The following is an 18,530-nucleotide window of genomic DNA, read 5'->3' on the forward strand; positions in this document are numbered from 1 at the left end:
GAAGGAAATGTCAGGACAGATGTGAGCCGGGCTAGAAGAACATCAGTGACCTTCGAGAGAAGGAAATGTCAGGACAGATGTGAGCCGGGCTAGAAGGGCATCAGTAACCTTTGAGAGAAAGGTCAGGACAGATGTGAGCCGGGCTAGAAGGGCATCGGTGACCTTCGAGAGAAAGGTCAGGACAGATGTGAGCTGGGCTAGAAAAGCACCGGTGACCTTCGAGAGAAGGAAGGGTCAGGACAGATGTGAGCTGGGCTAGAAGAGCACCGGTGACCTTTGAGAGAAGGGTCCGGACAGATGTGAGCCAGACTAGAAGAACATTGGTGACCTTTGAGAGAAGGAAATATCGGGACAGATGTGAGCCAGACTAGAAGAGCATCGGTGACCTTCGAGAGAATGGTCAGGACAGATGTGAGCTGAGCTAGAAGAGCACCAGTGACCCTCGAGAGCAGGGTCAGGACAGTGCTTGAGATGGAAGCTGACTTTCTAGAAGAGCACCAGTGACTTTGGAGAGCAGGGTCAGGACAGTGCTTGAGATGGAAGCTGACTTGCTCAGCAGGAATGCATGTGGGGATGGGGGTGGTGGACTCCCCTGACGCACTAACAAAACCGACAGGCTGTGGGGGAAGTGGGATCAGGAAAAGCAGGGGGACCCCCGTTCACTTCTGCAAGCAGAGGGTGAAAGGGGACAATCTCTGATGACCTGGGTGGGGCAAAGGACAGACCCCAGGACTGGATGGCTAGGGAAAGTGGTGTGGTGAGTTGCGAGTGGGATATCGAGAGCGGCATGTACACGAGTGGCTTAGCTTTTGCCACTCCTCTTGTATGGCGGGGAGTAAACCAGTGATTAAACCTCTTGAGAGCTCAGCATCCCATCTACAAATGGAGGGACTTTGACAAAGTTCCCAACATGGAAACAAACACACCACCCAATCCCGATGCTCTAATTCCAACCTTCATGCCCCAATTCTGAGTTTCCCAACTGGAGAGCTGGGGCCACTGCAAAGGTATCCAGCAAATGGCCAGATACTGATCCCTTTAGCCTTGGGGCTGTGGAGGGAGGGAGGTGTCCCCAGGCCCATCAGTTCCGGCCCCAGCAGCCTCTTCTGTTGAGGGAAGAGGAGTTACTCATGTCATCACTTCTGTTTCAAGTCCTGAAAAGGTCGAGAAGCATTGCCTACGCGGTCATGCGAGGTCTCAAGCACAAGATTTGGGGCTTTTGGAAGGATCAGGTTCTTCTGATCGCCCACCTCCCTCTGACCAAGCCCCTTCTCCATCCCAGTGACACTGCTTTGTTCTTAGAACTGTCTCCCTTGCACCAGGGGTTACTCAGAGGGTTCTCAGATGTTCTTTCCAAAGGCCACAAGACTTCATCTCAACTGTGCCCCACAGCCTTATGGGTCGAGCATCTGAAATACAAAATGCTCCAAAATCCAAAACATTTTGAGTGCTGACATGACACCCAAATGAAGTGCTCACTGAAGCAATTTGGATTTGGGATTTTCTGATTAGGGATGCTGAACTGGCATGTATATAATACACATATTCCAAAATCAAAAAAAAAAAAAAAGCTGAACTCCAAAACACTCCTGGGCCCAAGCATCTCAGGTTAGGGATGCTCAACCTGTATTTGCACAATTTGGGAGAGAGTTTAGGTGCTATCGTTGAATGGGTGGCTACCTCAAGTCAAACGGTGCCCTCTCCTGTACTAGGTGACAGTGCCAAGCCTCCCCTCCCCTCTAAGGTCAGAAAAACAATGAGCAACGTGTGTCAATGAGGGCAGCAGCTTCCAAACGGACACCTGGGGAAACCTGGAAATCTTCAGTGATGTTTTGGTGGAGTGGGAACCTCTATAAAACTTTGATTCTAACTTCACTTTTAAAATGCATTTAGTTTTAGTTCTAAAAACTAAACATTAAAAACGGTAATAACGCAACGCGCATCCTCAAATGTCTTCTGGGGGCAAATGGAAGATGTCGGAGGTCCTTGCTTGTGTTAACCTCCTGCTCCAAGGGCAGTTCATGGCCATGAAGACCTCAGGAGACAAAGAGCCGGTTACCACTTCTGTTTAACTGAAGAGCCTCCACTACTGCAAGAAGAGCTGTTTAAAACAAAACAAAATGGATACTATTTGCAAATTCTTAGCTGGATTAAATCAAGATTTCTCTATTCTATGCAACCCAGAAGTAAACTGGGGTTGATACACACACATTTTCATCCATAACCTTGGTTTAAAATGCTTCCTATTTGCTGGAATAGTTTACAATGCTTTTACTGATTTCCTTTGAAAAATATTTGAAGTCATAAAATATATTCATAAAATACTTTTATCTATTTTGTATAGTGGGAATCCAGTGTAAAATTTTGTCCCATAAATTTGAAAACTGCTGGTGTACAAAAGGCATGGATGTTGGAATGAAGGCTGGAGCCAAATCCTGGCTCACCCCTCACTAGTCACATATCGAATCCTGGCTCACCCCTCACTAGTCACATATCGAATCCTGGCTCGCCCCCTCACTAGTCACATATCGAATCCTGGCTCACCCCTCACTAGTCACATATCGAATCCTGTCTCACCCCCCTACTAGTCACATATCAAATCCTGGCTCACCCCTCACTAGTCACATATCAAATCCTGGCTCACCCCTCACTAGTCACATATCAAATCCTGGCTCACCCCTTACTAGTCACATTATCAAATCCTGTCTCACCCCCTTACTAGTTATATATCAAATCCTGGCTCACCCCTCACTAGGCACATATCAAATCCTGGCTCACCCCCTTACTAGTCACATATCAAATCCTGGCTCACCCCTTACTGGTCCTGTCAAATCCTGGCTCACCCCTTACTAGCCACATATCAAATCCTGGCTCATCCATTACTAGTCACACATCGAATCCTGGCTCATCCCTCACTAGTCACATATAGAATCCTGGCTCACCCCTCACTAGTCACATATCAAATCCTGGCTCACCCCTCACTAGTCACATATAGAATCCTGGCTCATCCCTCACTAGTCACATATCAAATCCTGGCTCACCCCTCACTAGTCACATATCAAATCCTGGCTCACCCCTCACTAGTCACATATGGAATCCTGGCTCACCCCTCACTAGTCACATATGGAATCCTGGCTCATCCCTCACTAGTCACATATGGAATCCTGGCTCACCCCTCACTAGTCACATATCGAATCCTGGCTCACCCCTCACTAGTCACACATCAAATCCTGGCTCACCCCTCACTAGTCACATATCAAATCCTGGCTCACCCCTCACTAGTCACATATCGAATCCTGGCTCACCCCTCACTAGTCTCATATCGAATCCTGGCTCACCCCTCACTAGTCTCATATCGAATCCTGACTGCCCCATCACTAGTCACATATTGAATCCTGGCTCACCCCTTACTAGCTACATATCAAATGCTGGCTCACCCCTCACTAGTTACATATTGAATCCTGGCTCACCCCCCCACTAGTCACATATCGAATCCTGGCTCGCCCCCCCACTAGTCACATATCGAATCCTGGCTCACCCCTCACTAGCCACATATCAAATCCTGGCTCGCCCCCTCACTAGCCACATATAAAATCCTGGCTGACCCCTGACTAGTCACATATTAAATCCTGGCTCACCCCTCACTAGTCACACATCAAATCCTGGCTGACCCCTGACTAGTCACATATCAAACCCTGGCTCACCCCTCACTAGTCACACATCAAATCCTGGCTCACCCCTCACTAGTCACACATCAAATCCTGGCTCACCCCTCACTAGTCACACATCAAATCCTGGCTCGCCCCTCACTAGTCACATATCAAAGCCTGGCTCGCCCCTTACTAGTCCCATATCAAATCCTGGCTCACCCCTTACTAGTCACATATCAAATCCTGGCTCACCCCTTACTAGTCCCATATCAAATCCTGGCTGACCCCTCACTAGTCACACATCGAATCCTGGCTCACCCCTTACTAGTCACATATCCTTGGGCCCGTCACTTACCCTCTTTGAGCCTCCAAGTCCCATCCACTAAACGGAGCTCAACTTAGCAGGAATTTGATCCGATGAGATGTCATAATGTATCCAGGACACAGTAAATACACAGTGACCTTTTCCTTCCCACCCCACCAACATGTACAGATAGGACTGAATCACCCAGACCCTCTCATGACCTAAGATACCACATGCAGGCCACACGGCAGCTGGGCTGTGCAGCCAGGGCCCAGGGCTACCCCAACTGAGCACCCTCCTCTGACCTCCGAGCTAGCCAGCTGCTGATCCAAAGCTCTGGATCCTTTAGGGCCGTGCAAGGATGTGACAGGCATGGGTATGAGGCTGTGGGGGACTCTGTGTGTAAACTGATGTTTCTTTATACAGCATTTGATATTGGGTGTGGGTATGAGGCTGTGGGAGACTCTATGTGTAAATGGATGTTTTCTTTATATAGCATTTGATATGTATTCCATTTGCCTTCTAAAGCCCTCCAGCGGCTGCTCCAGTCGGTCCACTGCAGTGCTTGATTTTGTGAAGAACCCTGTGGAATGTGGTCTCTGGCAACTGAGAAGTGCCTTCCTTTTCCATCAGCACAAAGCAAACACGTGAAGGGAGCTGGGGTTTCTTGCCACCATTTCGCCTGAGACCCCTGAAAGCTGCAGCCCACTCTGCAAATACTTTTCTTGGCCCTGGAAGTAGAGGGAAGTTTGTTGAGAAGCTGTTCTTAATTTCTCACTTGTTGAAAAATTACCCAAAACAGGAGGCAAGACAATTGTGCAAATTCCATTTGATGACTGAGCAGAAGCTCCCAGAGCCCTCGGATGAAGTGAGCAGCATTCCCAGGGGGTGGGACGTTGGACGCTATTTTTATTTTAACATCTCATATCGCCCCAGGTTCTCTGAGTCAACACCCTCAAAGGGGACAGACAGAGACAGAAAGGAACTCTTGGGCTGATTACAAGGATTCAGCTGGCCTTGGGAAAAGTCTAAACATCTTTGAAACACAATTGGAAAGTAATCCAAACAGCCTGTGAGCTCAGCCTTCTCAGTTAGAACTGCCTGTCCCAAGTTAATCTTGCTTAGTTTTTTTGGGCATCATAGCTAAAGAAGAAGAAAAAAAAGGCAAGAATAAGTAAAAGGATAAAAAAGAAAAAGAAAGGCAGGCAAGAATTTTTGTCCCTGTCGGGAGAAGAGTCTGGTCTGTGGACATCAGACACCTAAGCAAGTTTTTTGGAAGGGAGGCTTTGGCAACCCTTTCAGTTCGCATTCACAGGAGACGTGCCCTATTTTCCACAACAGGCAGCCTCACCACCAGCCCCAGGAGGGAGGAAGCCCTCTTCTCAGTGTCTGCAGGTTTATCCCTAAATGCTACGGAAGCAGCAGCTGCCAGGGGAAGGAGATACTGCTCAGTCTTTTAAAACTCTTGTGTAAGCTTGATATCACAGTCATGACCTAAAAAGGCAAAGACCAGATATGCTGAGCTCGCTGCGGATGCAGCCTGCACACGGCCGCAGGATTTGTCACCACTCAGCCATGTTTAAAAAAGCCAGTCCAGGCAAGACAGCCACAGGCTCCCGCCCACAAGTGATCACGAACACACTTCACACTGCCTAATGGCAGAGCAAGTGCATATAGCCCAGTCTTGTGTGACCTTCACAGCCAATATTCATTATAATCCCCTCTCACCAATATTGAAAACGGATGCTCAGGGGATCAGTGACTCGCCTGGTGTCAAAGTGCTAGGTCCAAATCAAGACCTGCAGATCAGGTCTTCTGTGGACGCTTCCAATGCCAGGCTGCTTTCATTTCCGATGGACATGTCCTTCATGTCCCACAGATCCATGGATCGCCGGCATCTTCCCTCCTGTTCACACAGGTGAGAAGGAAGGAGCTGGCAGGCAATGCCCTTCCAGGTGGGCTACAGGGAAGGTTCTTTTCTCATTAGGTTGATCCCTTGGCTTCCCTAGTAAAGTGGGGAGCTGTTGAAAAGAAAGAATGGAAACGAGGTAATGATCCTGGAGCCTAATGGAAGGGTCGCAGCCAGTTTTCCCCTGTTGAAAGGACACAGGACTTCCCAAAGAGTTTTCACGGCAAAATGTCCATCCACCTACTAAGGAAACAGGATGGACTCACACGTGCAGGAGAGAAATCACTACAGGACACAAGACTTCCCAAAGAGTTTTCATGGCAAAACATCCCTCCAGCTACTAAGGAAACAGGATGGACTCACACGTGCAGGAGAGAAATCACTATAGGACACAAGACTTCCCAAAGAGTTTTCATGGCAAAACGTCTCTCCAGCTACTAAGGAAACAGGATGGACTCACACGTGCAGGAGAGAAATCACTTGGCTGTCACTGGAAGAGCAGGCTGTGATGGGAACGGTAAGGACAGAGAAGGGAACGTTCACAGGATAGAAATTCACAGGGCAAGTAGGGTTCCAAGTCAGAAGCAAAACACTTTACACAACATTACAGAGAGGCTCCACTGCAACTGGACAGGCCAGGACTGGGCTCAGTCGGCCACATTCTGCTCCCACGCGTTGCTTCCTTAGACTGTCAGGGAAGGGAGAAGGGCAGCCACTGGGAGGGGCCAGGGTCACGGGCTTGCTAATTCTTTCCTAGAGTCTGTTCTGTTTTCTGTCAGCAGTAAGGAAATACATTCTAGCAAATGACATCCAGTAATGCTTTAATAAACTGCAGTATTTTGTGCTCCAACATGCAGGCAGAAATCACTTCCAGATGGAGAAAATGAAAGCTATTTACACAAAGAAGCAATCCCTTTATTTTAAGGAAATTTATATCTCCCAAAGGTGTAGAACTTCGAGGGTCCAAGAGGCTGTTCTGATGAATACTAAAACAGGACTGGGAATTTTTATTTAATATATAAAATGTAATCGTACCCTTCATGTAGGCCAGCATTTCGGGTGTCCATGTTTCTAAGGCTTTTGCTTAAATTGCCCATTGCAGCTCTATTTTATTTTTAGGAATCTGACTTGGAGTAGACAAGAAGTGTGAGACACTTGCTATCACCCTCAAGCAGGCAGGTTATTCTGAGTGCTCTTCCTAGGGAAGGAATCCTGTTTCCAGCAGGTTATTCCAAGTGCTCTTCCTAGGGAAGGAATCCTAGTCACCCTCAAGCAGGCAGGTTGTGGCAGGTTGTTCTGAGTGCTCTTCCTAGGGAAGGAATCCCGTTTCCAGCAGGTTATTCTGAGTGCTCTTCCTAGGGAAGGAATCCCAGTCACCCTCAAGCAGGCAGTTTGTGGCAGGTTGTTCTGAGTGCTCTTCCTAGGGAAGGAATCCCGTTTCCAGCAGGTTGTTCCGAGTGCTCTTCCTAGGGAAGGAACCCCATTTCCAGCTGTGCACATGCAGCATTTCCCCTGGCATTCTGTCAACAGGGAACCAGGTCTGCTCATCCGATGGCATTTCAGGAAGGGTTGGTGTCATACCCTGCATCGAGCAGCAGCCTCGGACCTGCCCCCACGCTCTGCGTGCCCTGTACCGGTCATGCTGCTCTCAGTCCTGTCTGATCTGCACAGAGGAACCACCCTAGACATAAGAAATCAGGCACCCCTTCTCGGGGGTGGGCAGAGCCCTGGGTACTGGCTCTTTGTTCTTCGAGAGAGGAAGGAGTGGCCGTAGTTAGCTTCAATTCCTGAGCTGGGTTTGGAGATCAGAACACCTTGTCCACTGCGGCTCCTGTTTCACTGTTAGACTCCACACAGGATGTTCTCTGGCCTGGGCACCGCTAAGCCAGCTTTCAGACAAGTCCCCATAGTAAGAGCAGAGTGAACTCTTTATTGATTATACAAATTACCACTATTTATTTTAAACCCAAAGTGACTTCATAGTTGTCTTTTGGTTTTTAAAGGGGCTAGAGAAAATGGACTGAGGGGAAGGAATGGGCACAATATCTAGGTTTAGCTGAATCACAGAGCTGTTAGCTGCTGCTTTCATCCACGGGGACTCCTTTTACATTATTATTTTTTAGAGAGTCTTGCTCCGTCACCCAGGCAGGAGTGCAATGGCATGATCTCGGCTCACTGCAGCCTCTGCCTCCCGGGTTCAAGCAATCCTCCTGCCTCAGCCTCCTGAGTAGCTGGGATTACAGGCGCCCACCACCACGCCCGGCTAATTTTGTATTTTTAGTAAAGATGGGGTTTCGCCATATCGGCCAGGCTGGTCTCGAACTCCTGACCTCACACGATCCACCTGCCTTGGCCTCCCAAAGTGCTGGGATTACAGGTGTGAGCCACCATGCCCGGCCTATTTTTTAATAGAGATGGGGTCTCACTCTGTTGCCCAGGCTTGTCTTGAAGTCCTGGGCTCAAGCAATCTTCCCACCTCAGCCTCTCAAAGCACTGGCATTACAGGTGTGAGCCACAGCACCCGGCCTAGGGTGCCCCTTTGATACGTTATTTTTGAAGTGATGTTAATAAATAAAGCTTCTGCTTGGGGGTTGGTCATCAAAACAAGAAAAATCCTCATCAGTATGGAGAGAGCCCAATTCCGGGCATGGTCCCCACCACCACCAAAAGTTTTTTTTTGACTGAGTCTCGCTCTGTCTCCCAGGCTGGAGTGCAGTGGTGGGACCTTGGCTCACTGCAACCTCCGCCTCCCGGATTCAACTGATTCCCCTGCCTCAGCCTCCCAAGTAGCTGGGATTACAGGCACCCGCCACCTGCCTGCCTTTTTTTTTTTTTTTTTGTATTTTTAGTAGAGATGGGGTTTTGCCATGTTGGCCAGGCTGGTCTCGAACTCCTGACCTCAGGTGATCCGCCCACCTTGGCCTCCCAAAGTGCTGGGATTACAGGCGTGAGCCACCGCGCCTGACCCAACACAAGTTTAAAATGAAAGCTGTTATCAGTAGAATCTTCACCACGTTGGCACCAGCTCAAGTGTAATGTCGGCACACTTTTAGCTTAGAGTCAGAAAAATAGACATGTATGAAAATGTGTGGCAGGAGCCCTTCCATAAAGCAAATCTCTCTGTTGCAATGGTTCTTAACAAGGTGTAAACGTTATAATTACCTATGGAACTTTTAAACCTGTATGCCAGGCCCCATCCAAACTTACTGACTCAAAATCTCCAGGCATCTGTTTTTTTTTTTTTTGAGATGGAGTCTCACTCTGTTGCCAGGCTGGAGTGTGCAGTGGTGTGATCTCGGCTCACTGCAATCTTTGCCTCCCGGGTTCAAGCGATTCTCCTGCCTCAGCCTCCCAAGTAGCTGGGATTACAGGTGCATGCCACCACACCCCGCTAATTTTTGTATTTTTTGTAGAGATGGGGTTTCACCATATTGGCAAGGATGGTCTCAATTTCCTGAGCTTGTGATCCACCCGCCTCAGCCTCCCCAAGTGCTGGGATTCCAGGTGTGAGCCACTGCGCCCAGCCGGCATCTGTATTTTTTAAAAGGCCCCAGTGGTTCTGATGCACACCCCCAGAAGAGAAACACAGCATCTTTACACAGTACTCAGTCCCCATCAAGGAGACATTTAACAGAAACTCCTACTGACATCCATTGGCTCCTTGGGGATTACTGACAATGTAACAAATCAAGACAGCAACTTCCCTGGCTGTGACCACCAACTGTGGAAAACAGCAGCTTGATAGCTCAATGCTGTGATGGAGCCGTCTGGAAAACAACTTCTCAACAACAAACCAAAAAGAGAGGTGGTGATCTGTACACAAATGCCGGGAGTGACAAGAACCAGGTGCAGGAGTCCACTGGCTTTCCCAGCTCTCCTGGGTTGAGGACAGACGGCTGAACTGGCTGTGCTATCTGGAGATGGGCCCCACCGCCCCTTTTCAACTGTACGGCTCAGGCTGCATAACCACAGCAATCCCATGGGCTGGGGTGGGGGCATCTATAGGGCTTCCTGGGGGCTCTCCCGACTGCCACCCCCGGCCCTTGTCTTATTTGGAATCTTTTCCTAATAGACCTCAACTAAAGGCTGCACCACCTCCTCACAACACTTATTTTGTCCTCCGCGTTCTCAAATTTGAGATGCTTGATGTGTGAGAGTCAAACCAGCCAGCAAGGACAGCCTGGAAGCCGATGAAGAAATAAGGCTCAGGATCAGAGCTGGACAGCATCGGGGAGAAAGGCTGGCAGAGAGGGCAGGGGCACAGAGCAGTGGTTATGTTGGGAAACAAGGTGGGGATAAGGAAATCAGGTTTCCAGGCAGATTTTCAAACCTTATTCCTACTGTATGGCTGTTACAAGTTTTATGGATTTTCAGGAACTTTTCTCTGTCCCGAATACTTTTTGAGACAGGGTCTTGCTCTGTCACCCAGACTGGAGTGCAGTGGTGAAATCTTGGCTCACTGCAGCCTCCACCTCCAGGGTTTAAGTGATTCTCCTGTCTCAGCCTCCCCAGTAGCTGGGATTACAGGCACTCACCATGACACCTGGTTAATTTTTTTATTTTTAGTTGAAACAGGGTTTCGCCATGTTGGCCAGGCTGGTCTCAAATTCCTGACCTCAGGTGATCCACCCGCCTCAGCCTCCCAAAGTGCTGTGATTACAGGCATGCACCATCACGCCCAGCCAATTTTTTGTATTTTTGGTTTCGCCAGGTTGCCCAGACTGGTCTCAAACTCCTGAGCTCAAGCAATCTGCCCACCTCAGCCTCCCTAGCAGTTGGGACTACAGGTGCATGCCACCACACTTCGCACATTTTTATTTTTGTAGACATCTGTATGTTGCCCAGGCTGGTCTCAAACTCCTGGACTCAAGTGATCCTCCTGCCTTGGTCTCCCAAAGTGTTGGGACTACAGGCATGAGCCGCCGTGCCTGGCAAGGTATCATTCTTCAGCAAAAGCAGGCAACAACAGCAGTAGTTTGCCTGTAGCTGTGGTCATGGTTAACTGAGGCCTGATTGACCCGAGTGAATCAGGGTAACGGCTTGCTATGCTGCCGCTGCCGTTCTCTGGATGCAGGATGACATGAGAGGCCGGGAGCAGTCTCTTCGGCAAGCCCTGCTGCAGAGAGCCCAGGTGGACAGGAAGGGTGGGGGGGTGGGCAGGCTGCGTACCAGGCCAGGCTCTCAGCCTGGTCTTTAAGGTCCATATTCTGTTCCTGAGGCATCCAGAACCCCAGACTCCTTCTCATAACACAGGAACACATCACTGGGACACTGCACATCACCTTTGCTATTTCAGATGACGCTGGAAAGTGCTGTGGACCTGAAGGTGAGTGGGCAGAAAGGGGTTCGAGGGTATGGACTTCCTGGGCGCTCCCATGGCTTCATCTGATGAGAAAGCCTAGGAAGCGTCTTCCAAGTGAACTTCCCGGTTTCCCTTCCCTAGAAGCCAGGAGCAGAGTGAGACTAAAGAAGCGGAGGAAGGGCTGGGCGCGGTGGCGGGCGCCTGTAATCCGATACTCATGAGGCTGAGGCAGGAGAATCGCTTGAACCTGGGAGGCGGAGGTTGCAGTGAGCTGAGATCGCGCCACTGCACTCCAGCCTGGGTGACAGAGCCAGACTCCGTCTCAAAAAAAAAAAAAAAAGGAAAGAATCTGCTCACACAACCTGGCGAGTGTGCCAGGCAGAGCCCTCTGTCAGATCTGGGTCTACCCATACCCAGGTCAGCAGCACCAGGGCAGACAGGATACCTGCTTGAAGGCCTGGCACATGACCTTCCTGGATGACAGACACAGAGGACATCTCGCCTTTGGAGACAAGTGAGAAATGGCGGGAACACAGGGATAACTTGGTCAAGTAAGGTCATGACAAGTACCAGGAACAAAATATGGGCCAGGAAACTGGGATTTCCATGAGAATACGCCTGGTTCCACGGCCTCCATAAAGAACCTGTAATCTGCCACTTCATTAACTCAGGCCCTAGGGCCAAACCGAGAGATGGGAGAGGAAACTCAGCTCTGGCTGAAGGGAAAACCTCAACCAGCCACGGAGGGAGGGGAGGGAGGGAGGAGTGAGATCCAGGCCTCCTTGTTCAAGTTGCCTGGACGGGTGGGGCCCACGTGTCAGAGGGTGTGACTGCCATGGGGAGGCTGCATGAGTCAAGGGCAGCTCAGGGACCTATCCCCCACTGCTGCCTCTGCTTCACAAACCAGAGATCATCTAAATCGCCCTCTTAGAGCCCAGCCCTTACTCAGCGTCTCCGATTAGGGCAGGAAGTAAGACAGGGCATGGGAGAGACTCAGTAACAACCCAGGTGTCCCAGGAAGCTTGAAGACCAACGATGTGAGAGTGCCGGGGAGCACAGGAGAGGTCGGGGGCTTCTGGGGAACGGGCGCTGAGGGTCTCCAGCCAGGAGCAAAGGGCCCCTTGCTGCTGCTACAGTCTCTTCTTAATGAGTTTCTCGAGCTTGCGGATGCGTGACGACTCTTGCTCTGGTGTTGGCGCCATCAGGGACAGTGAGCCGGAGCTTTCTGCCCCCGAGGGCGGTGCGGGGAGCCGCTGGCGCAGGAGTTCCAGCATGCTGCTCTGCTCACTCCTCTTCAGCCCCTGTGGTTGAGAGAGAAAGAGAACCGTCACTAAGTCTGGGCCAGAACGGCCCACGGGGGGGAGCGCAATATCTGGATATGGGGTCAGCAGAGGCTCTGGAGACAGCATAGTTACTCCAGGCTGAGGGTGAACCCTTTCCTCGAGGGACTCACCATCCCCTGGGTAGTAGCGTGGGAGGAAAAGAGAGGGGAAGAAAAGGTAAAGGAAGGGAAAAAAGGGGCTGACAGAGGAGAAAGGACAGGTCAAGAAGGTGGGAAGGACAACACTCCTGTCCTCATCCCCCTGCCCCTGCCCCATCCTCCCTGTGCAGGTGGTCTCAGCGGGGCATGCAGGGCTTGTCAGAATCCTGAAGTGCACATGCCCGGGGCCATCCTCCTCCAGAGGCTTCTCTGAATCCGGTTTGCTCTGTGGAGCCAGGCACATGCATTTTGAGAAAGCCCCCCGGGAACCTATATCCCAATTCCCGGTTAAGAACCGCTGAGTGTGATGGGGATGAGCAGGTGTGGACGAAACGTCCCGGCACGAACCTTCATGTCCAGTATCTTCTGAAAGGTTTCTGTGTTGCAGTCTGTGAGGAGTTTGATGTAGTTGTCAACAAACACCACCAACGGTTCATGAGGGGCCATCACTACCTACAGCGGGAGGAGACAGGAGCAAGCCCCTCAGGAGAACTACCACCGCGGGAAGAGACAGGAGCAGGCCCCTCAGGAAAACTCACTACCCACCGCCTGAGGAGACAGGAGCCGGCCCCTCAGGAAAACTCACTACCCACCGGGTGAGGAGACAGGAGCCGGCCCCTCAGGAAAACTCACTACCCACTGCGGGAGGACACAGGAGCCGGCCCCTCAGGAAAATTCACTCCTCACTTGCCAGCCGAGCGCTAAATGGATTCTGAGAGGTTTCCTTAAGCAGCAGCAACCCAAACTAGAAACGCCCCAGTGGCCCATCTCATCTTCACATGCCACTACAGCAATGTCCTAAATTTGCTGAATCCTAAATACACCTGCGCTGCTTTTTGAAGTATGGGTTTCCGGGGCCCTCCTCTAAAGACTGTAATTCAGTAGGCCTGGCTAGAGTCCCAGGTGATTTTTAAACTATCAGGACCATTTGGGAAACCCTGCGTGAGAGGGTCTCCTGTTCTAGGCATTTCACCAGTACGTGGTACTTGCTCCTTCTGCCTTGACATACTATGGTTCCTGAGAAATGGGTGGCAAAAGGAGCTGGTGTAAGTGGATTTCTGCAAAAACAAAAACGCCAAAGCTGCCTCACCTTTTGGAGACTTAAAATCTGTAACTTCATGTAACGACTAACTTAAACTATCAATTAACACACAAAGGAAAGGAACGGCACTACAACCCTTATTCATTTCCGTTTGGTTCTGGAATGCAGTATCTGATTTTCTTTCCCCAGCCAACTGATTTGTTTTGAATTCCTGAGACTGAAGGAAAGAGTGGCGAGGAGGAGTTCACTCAGGCATCCTCTGCCGGTAATTCCCAGACCACATGCTCTCCTCCCCAGCAGTAAGCAGCAGGGAAAGAACATGATGAGGCAGCTTCATCCTCACCCCACATGAGCTGCTTCATCCTCACCTACATGAGCTCTTCACCCTCACCTACATGAGCTGCTTCATCCTCACCTACATGAGCTGCTTCACCCTCACCTACATGAGCTGCTTCACCCTCACCTACATGAGCTGCTTCATCCTCACCTACATGAGCTGCTTCATCCTCACCCACATCCCACCGGTGTCTGAGGCCCTGCTGCCACTTCCTACTCCTGCCGTCCCTGAGTCATCTGGTTTAGGAAGTGGCCTGAAGAGCCTACAGGTCCTGGGCTTTTAAGACCACATCGCCACAGGACCATCTGTTCTCCAGCCTTCATCCCTACTCTTCCAAATAGCTGGAAACCAGAGGCAGATGCTCAGGGCTTCAGACGTTCCTCTCCCGAAGTACAGTCTTTTGTTAAATGGGGCTTTAAAAAATCCATTTGCTGATTAGATTCAGTTACTACAACATCTGTTCAGAGTTCATTTAAAGTGGCAGAGTACAGAAAGCCAAAAAGGCTGATGTGGAAGGGAGTAACTGAGAGCTGTGCCTGAAATTCCTGCTGAGAAGCAGAGATCCCTGACATATACTGATTCACAGTGGCGACCACCTAACCTCCAAGCTTGACCACATTTGATCACAAGACAATCCCACGACAACAAGAAATTCATTTGTCAGAAGGAATTACTGAGCCCCAATAACTACCCACAGACTTTCAACAATATCTGATGAGGCCAAAATCCAGTGCAGCCCAAGAATGTGGACCGTGCTTTGAGGCCGGTGAGGAGAGGACCTACCCTGTGCTTTCAAAACCAAGGCTTCTCGGACAAAGAGATTAAATAAATAACTGGCCCCTTTTAACACAAGCCATCACCTTGAGGATCATCTCAGCCCGGGTCATGCCTTTGACAACGATTTTGGTGTAGCTGGCGGGTGCCTTCCTCACCACCTGCGAGCCGATGGAGGGGAGATCGAGCAGGACCATCTTCAGCGAGTGGGTGTCCAGCAGCAGCTGTGGAGCAAAGCAGAGCATTACTGGCCCCTTCCAGCTACCCAGTGCTGAGTGGACTCACGCCGATGAGTCATATTTTTCTCGTTATACACATTCTTGTTGCAAAAAATTTGGGAAATAAACAGAAATATAAAAGAAAAAAATTATGTATAATTCCCATCACCTAGGAAAAACAACATCAAGGAGCCAGCCTATGTGTACGTATATAAAAAACTAAATCGGGGGCCAGGAGCCGTGGCTCACACCTGTAATCCCAGCACTTCAGGAGGGCCAGGCAGCAGCATCGCTTGAGCTCAGGAATTTGAGACCAGCCTGGGCAACATGGCAAAACCCCGCCTCTACAAAAAATGCAAAAATTAGCCAGGCGTGGGGGTGCACATCTGTGGTCCCAGCTACTGAGGAAGACTGAGGTGGGTGGATCGCTTAAGCCTGGGAGGTTGAGGCTGCAGTGAGTCAAGATTGTGCCACTGTAACTCCAGCCTGGGTGACAGAGAGAGACCCCGTCTCAGTAACAAACCACAACCCCTCCATAAAACTAAATCAGAATTATACTGTATGTATATTCCATTTTATAACCTGGTTTTCTCACTTAATATATACAATTTTTATAATCTATTTTCCCATCTTTGCAGTCTTTAAAAAACAAATCATGGTTTTTAACTGCACTCTAGCCTGGGCCTCATGGTGAGACCCTATCTCTAAAGAAGAATCATGATTTAATGGCTCTGCAGTACTCTGTGATGTGTGCAGCTGTGTAAACTTTAAGATCTTTCCAATGGAATGGACCCATTTACACCTCTGCCAGCCATGCAGACTGCACCCTTATCAGTGTTGAAAACTCATCAAATCCTGATTATTCATTAGGCAAAAAACAGTAACTCATTATTGTTGTACTTTGAATTTCTCTGGATGTTACTGAGGATGTAGGAGATTTACCCAAATGTAAACATTGTATCCTGGCAACAATCTACCTTTTCCTCTTTGTTCTGGTTCTCTGGGATGCCAATTATCTAGAAGGACACCCATAGTCCTAAAGGCTCACTGACTGCCAGGAATGACATGAGGAACGTTTTGTCACATTTAATCTGAGAAAAGCCTTACCTACCCTGGAGGTTATTTATCGTTCCCATTTTATAGATGAGAAAAAGTTCCAGAGGATTAACAGCTCTCCAAACTCATCTCATGCAACGGACGGGGTTAGACAAAAGGTGGACGGGAAGCTGGAATTCCATTTCCGGTTGCCAGGTAACGGGGTTAGACAAAAGGTGGACGGGAAGCTGGAATTCCATTTCCGGTTGCCCAGGTAAATGTCCCTGGGTGGTTTTGGTGTCGAGCTCACACTGACTCCTGCTGACTGCCCTGCTCTGCTGCTGCCGCTGCTCTTGGCAACCAGGGAGCAGAGAAATGGCTGAAGCCAGAAGGGTGTACTCTGGCCTGTTGAGAGGGCTTAGGAGAATGGAACCACATGGTCACCAAGCAGACAATGGCAGCAGTGGGGTGACAGCTCCCAATGCCACCACTCAACTCCAGTGATAACGGCCAAACTTATATTCAGGGCAAGGCCTGTACTCTCTGCCACTGCCTGCTTCTTTGGGAAAGCTTTCTGTAATCCTATCAAGTAGGTGAGAAATGGGACCCTTCAGGCCCTGTGACACTTTGCATCCTCCAATTTCCTATTTACTTTGCTTTGAACAGAAGAATTAATGATTAAAGAGAAACTAAGTAACGAGAGATACTATGAACTTAATTAAGGGTTACGGCAATTATAATTTTGACAATGGTAGAAACGTGGGGAAGACGTCAGTATTTTATGTGGAATAATTTAGGTGTGGTAAGGAATTACACTAAGGTCAGAGCAATTTCATGCGGCTAGTCAAAGGGCCTGTACCACGCAGGTCGTTCAACTGCAGCCAGCAAAGTGCAGGGCATTTTGGACCTTTTTGGATTTCCAGAGATAGAAATTCATACTATCCTAGTGTCTGCTTTGTTGAAAAGGCCAAGGGCTCAGAGAAAAGGGTATGCAAACCTCCAGGAGGGGGAATGGCACAGATTGCTCAAGGCCCACGTGAAGAGCCTGGCGTTAGCGCACTTTCCAGAATTCCAGTGGAAATGACTGCTGCTCTTCTTCGGAGGAACCCAGAACAAGCCTCTAAAGCATTCTAGGTGGATTAAATTCTTAGATATAAAAAAGAAAAACTTTAAGAAGAAAATACAGGGTGCAGTGGCTCACGCCTGTAATCCCAGCATTTTGGGAGGCCGAGGTGGGTGGATCATCTGAGGTCAGGAGTTCGAGACCAGCCTGGCCAACATGGAGAAACTCCGTCTCTACTAAAAATACAAAAGTTAGCCGGGTGTGGTGGCGCAGCCTGTAATCCCAGCTACCCGAGAGGCTGAGGCAGGAGAATCACTTGAACCTGGGAGGTTTGCACTACAGCCTGGGCAACAGAACAAGACACTGTCTCAAAAAAAAAAAAAAAAGAAGAAAATACAGAGATTATTTTCATTGCTTATGGGTGGAGAAGAATGTCAAACATGAGAAAGAATGAACCATCTACCCTAAAATGAAAGGCGTCTATATCAGAAGAAACAAACAAAGTAAAAGACAAGACACAAATCAGGAGAAGATACGTGCAACGTTGACAAGGGAACGGGGTTCCGAACACGAAGATTCCTACACATCAACAGGAAAACGACAAACTATCCCAACAGCGACACAACAACAGGCAAACAATACCAACACCGGATTCACAAAAGAGAAAACTCAAATGCCCGAAAGGCATATGAAATGACACGTAACCTGGTTAGTAATTGGGAAATGCAAATTAAAACCACAGATGTACACCATAATATACCCATCAGAGTCAGAAGTAAACAGGTTGATAATCTAGTGTGGGCACGGCCACACTGAAATTCAGACTCGTGGTGAGAGTAGAAGTTAGTTCAAGCACGTTGGGGGAAATTTAGCAACATTTCCTTAGTTGGAGATGTGTATCACCCGTAACACAGCATTAATACTTATATCCATTAGAGGAATTTTTGCCCACGTAAAAACGTTCCCTGCATCTGCTATTTATAAAAGCAAAAGTTTGGAAACAACCTACACGTCCATTGACAGTGGAATGAATAAACAAATGACAGCGCATTCGTGCAATGGAATATGCTGCTGAGGTTAAAATGAATGGGTGCACACAGCATGCATCAACATGCATAAATCTCAGAAAATAGTAAGTCGGGCAAAAAAAAGCAAGTGGGGAAATGATATGTCTAATGCCATTTATATAGTTTTAAAATAGCAAAACAAAATCATACATCATTTGTGAATATATACACATATATACACATATATCAAAACACATATGAGAATAAAATCAAAATCAGGACAGTGTTTACTTTGGGGCATGGAGGAAGGGATGGGTGGGGGGGTTCATGGGGGTGGTTTTCAGCAATAACTGTAATGATTTACTTTACATAAAAATGATCTAAAGCAGGCTGGGTGTGGCAGCTCATG

General features: G+C 48.9%; 1 long non-coding RNA gene across 1 annotated transcript; it reads right to left on the reverse strand.

Annotated features, from left to right (window-relative positions):
• Positions 1–1,871: 1,871 nt before the first annotated feature.
• LOC129050993 (uncharacterized) lies at positions 1,872–4,144 on the reverse strand. Its single transcript, XR_008514941.1, has 2 exons — positions 4,006–4,144; positions 1,872–2,101 (listed from the first exon to the last, which is right to left on the reverse strand). It is a non-coding gene; the product is annotated as an uncharacterized LOC129050993 (long non-coding RNA).
• Positions 4,145–18,530: the final 14,386 nt, after the last annotated feature.

Source organism: Pongo abelii, chromosome 19, assembly GCF_028885655.2.
Source record: "Pongo abelii isolate AG06213 chromosome 19, NHGRI_mPonAbe1-v2.0_pri, whole genome shotgun sequence".
Taxonomy (NCBI): Eukaryota; Metazoa; Chordata; class Mammalia; order Primates; family Hominidae; genus Pongo; species Pongo abelii.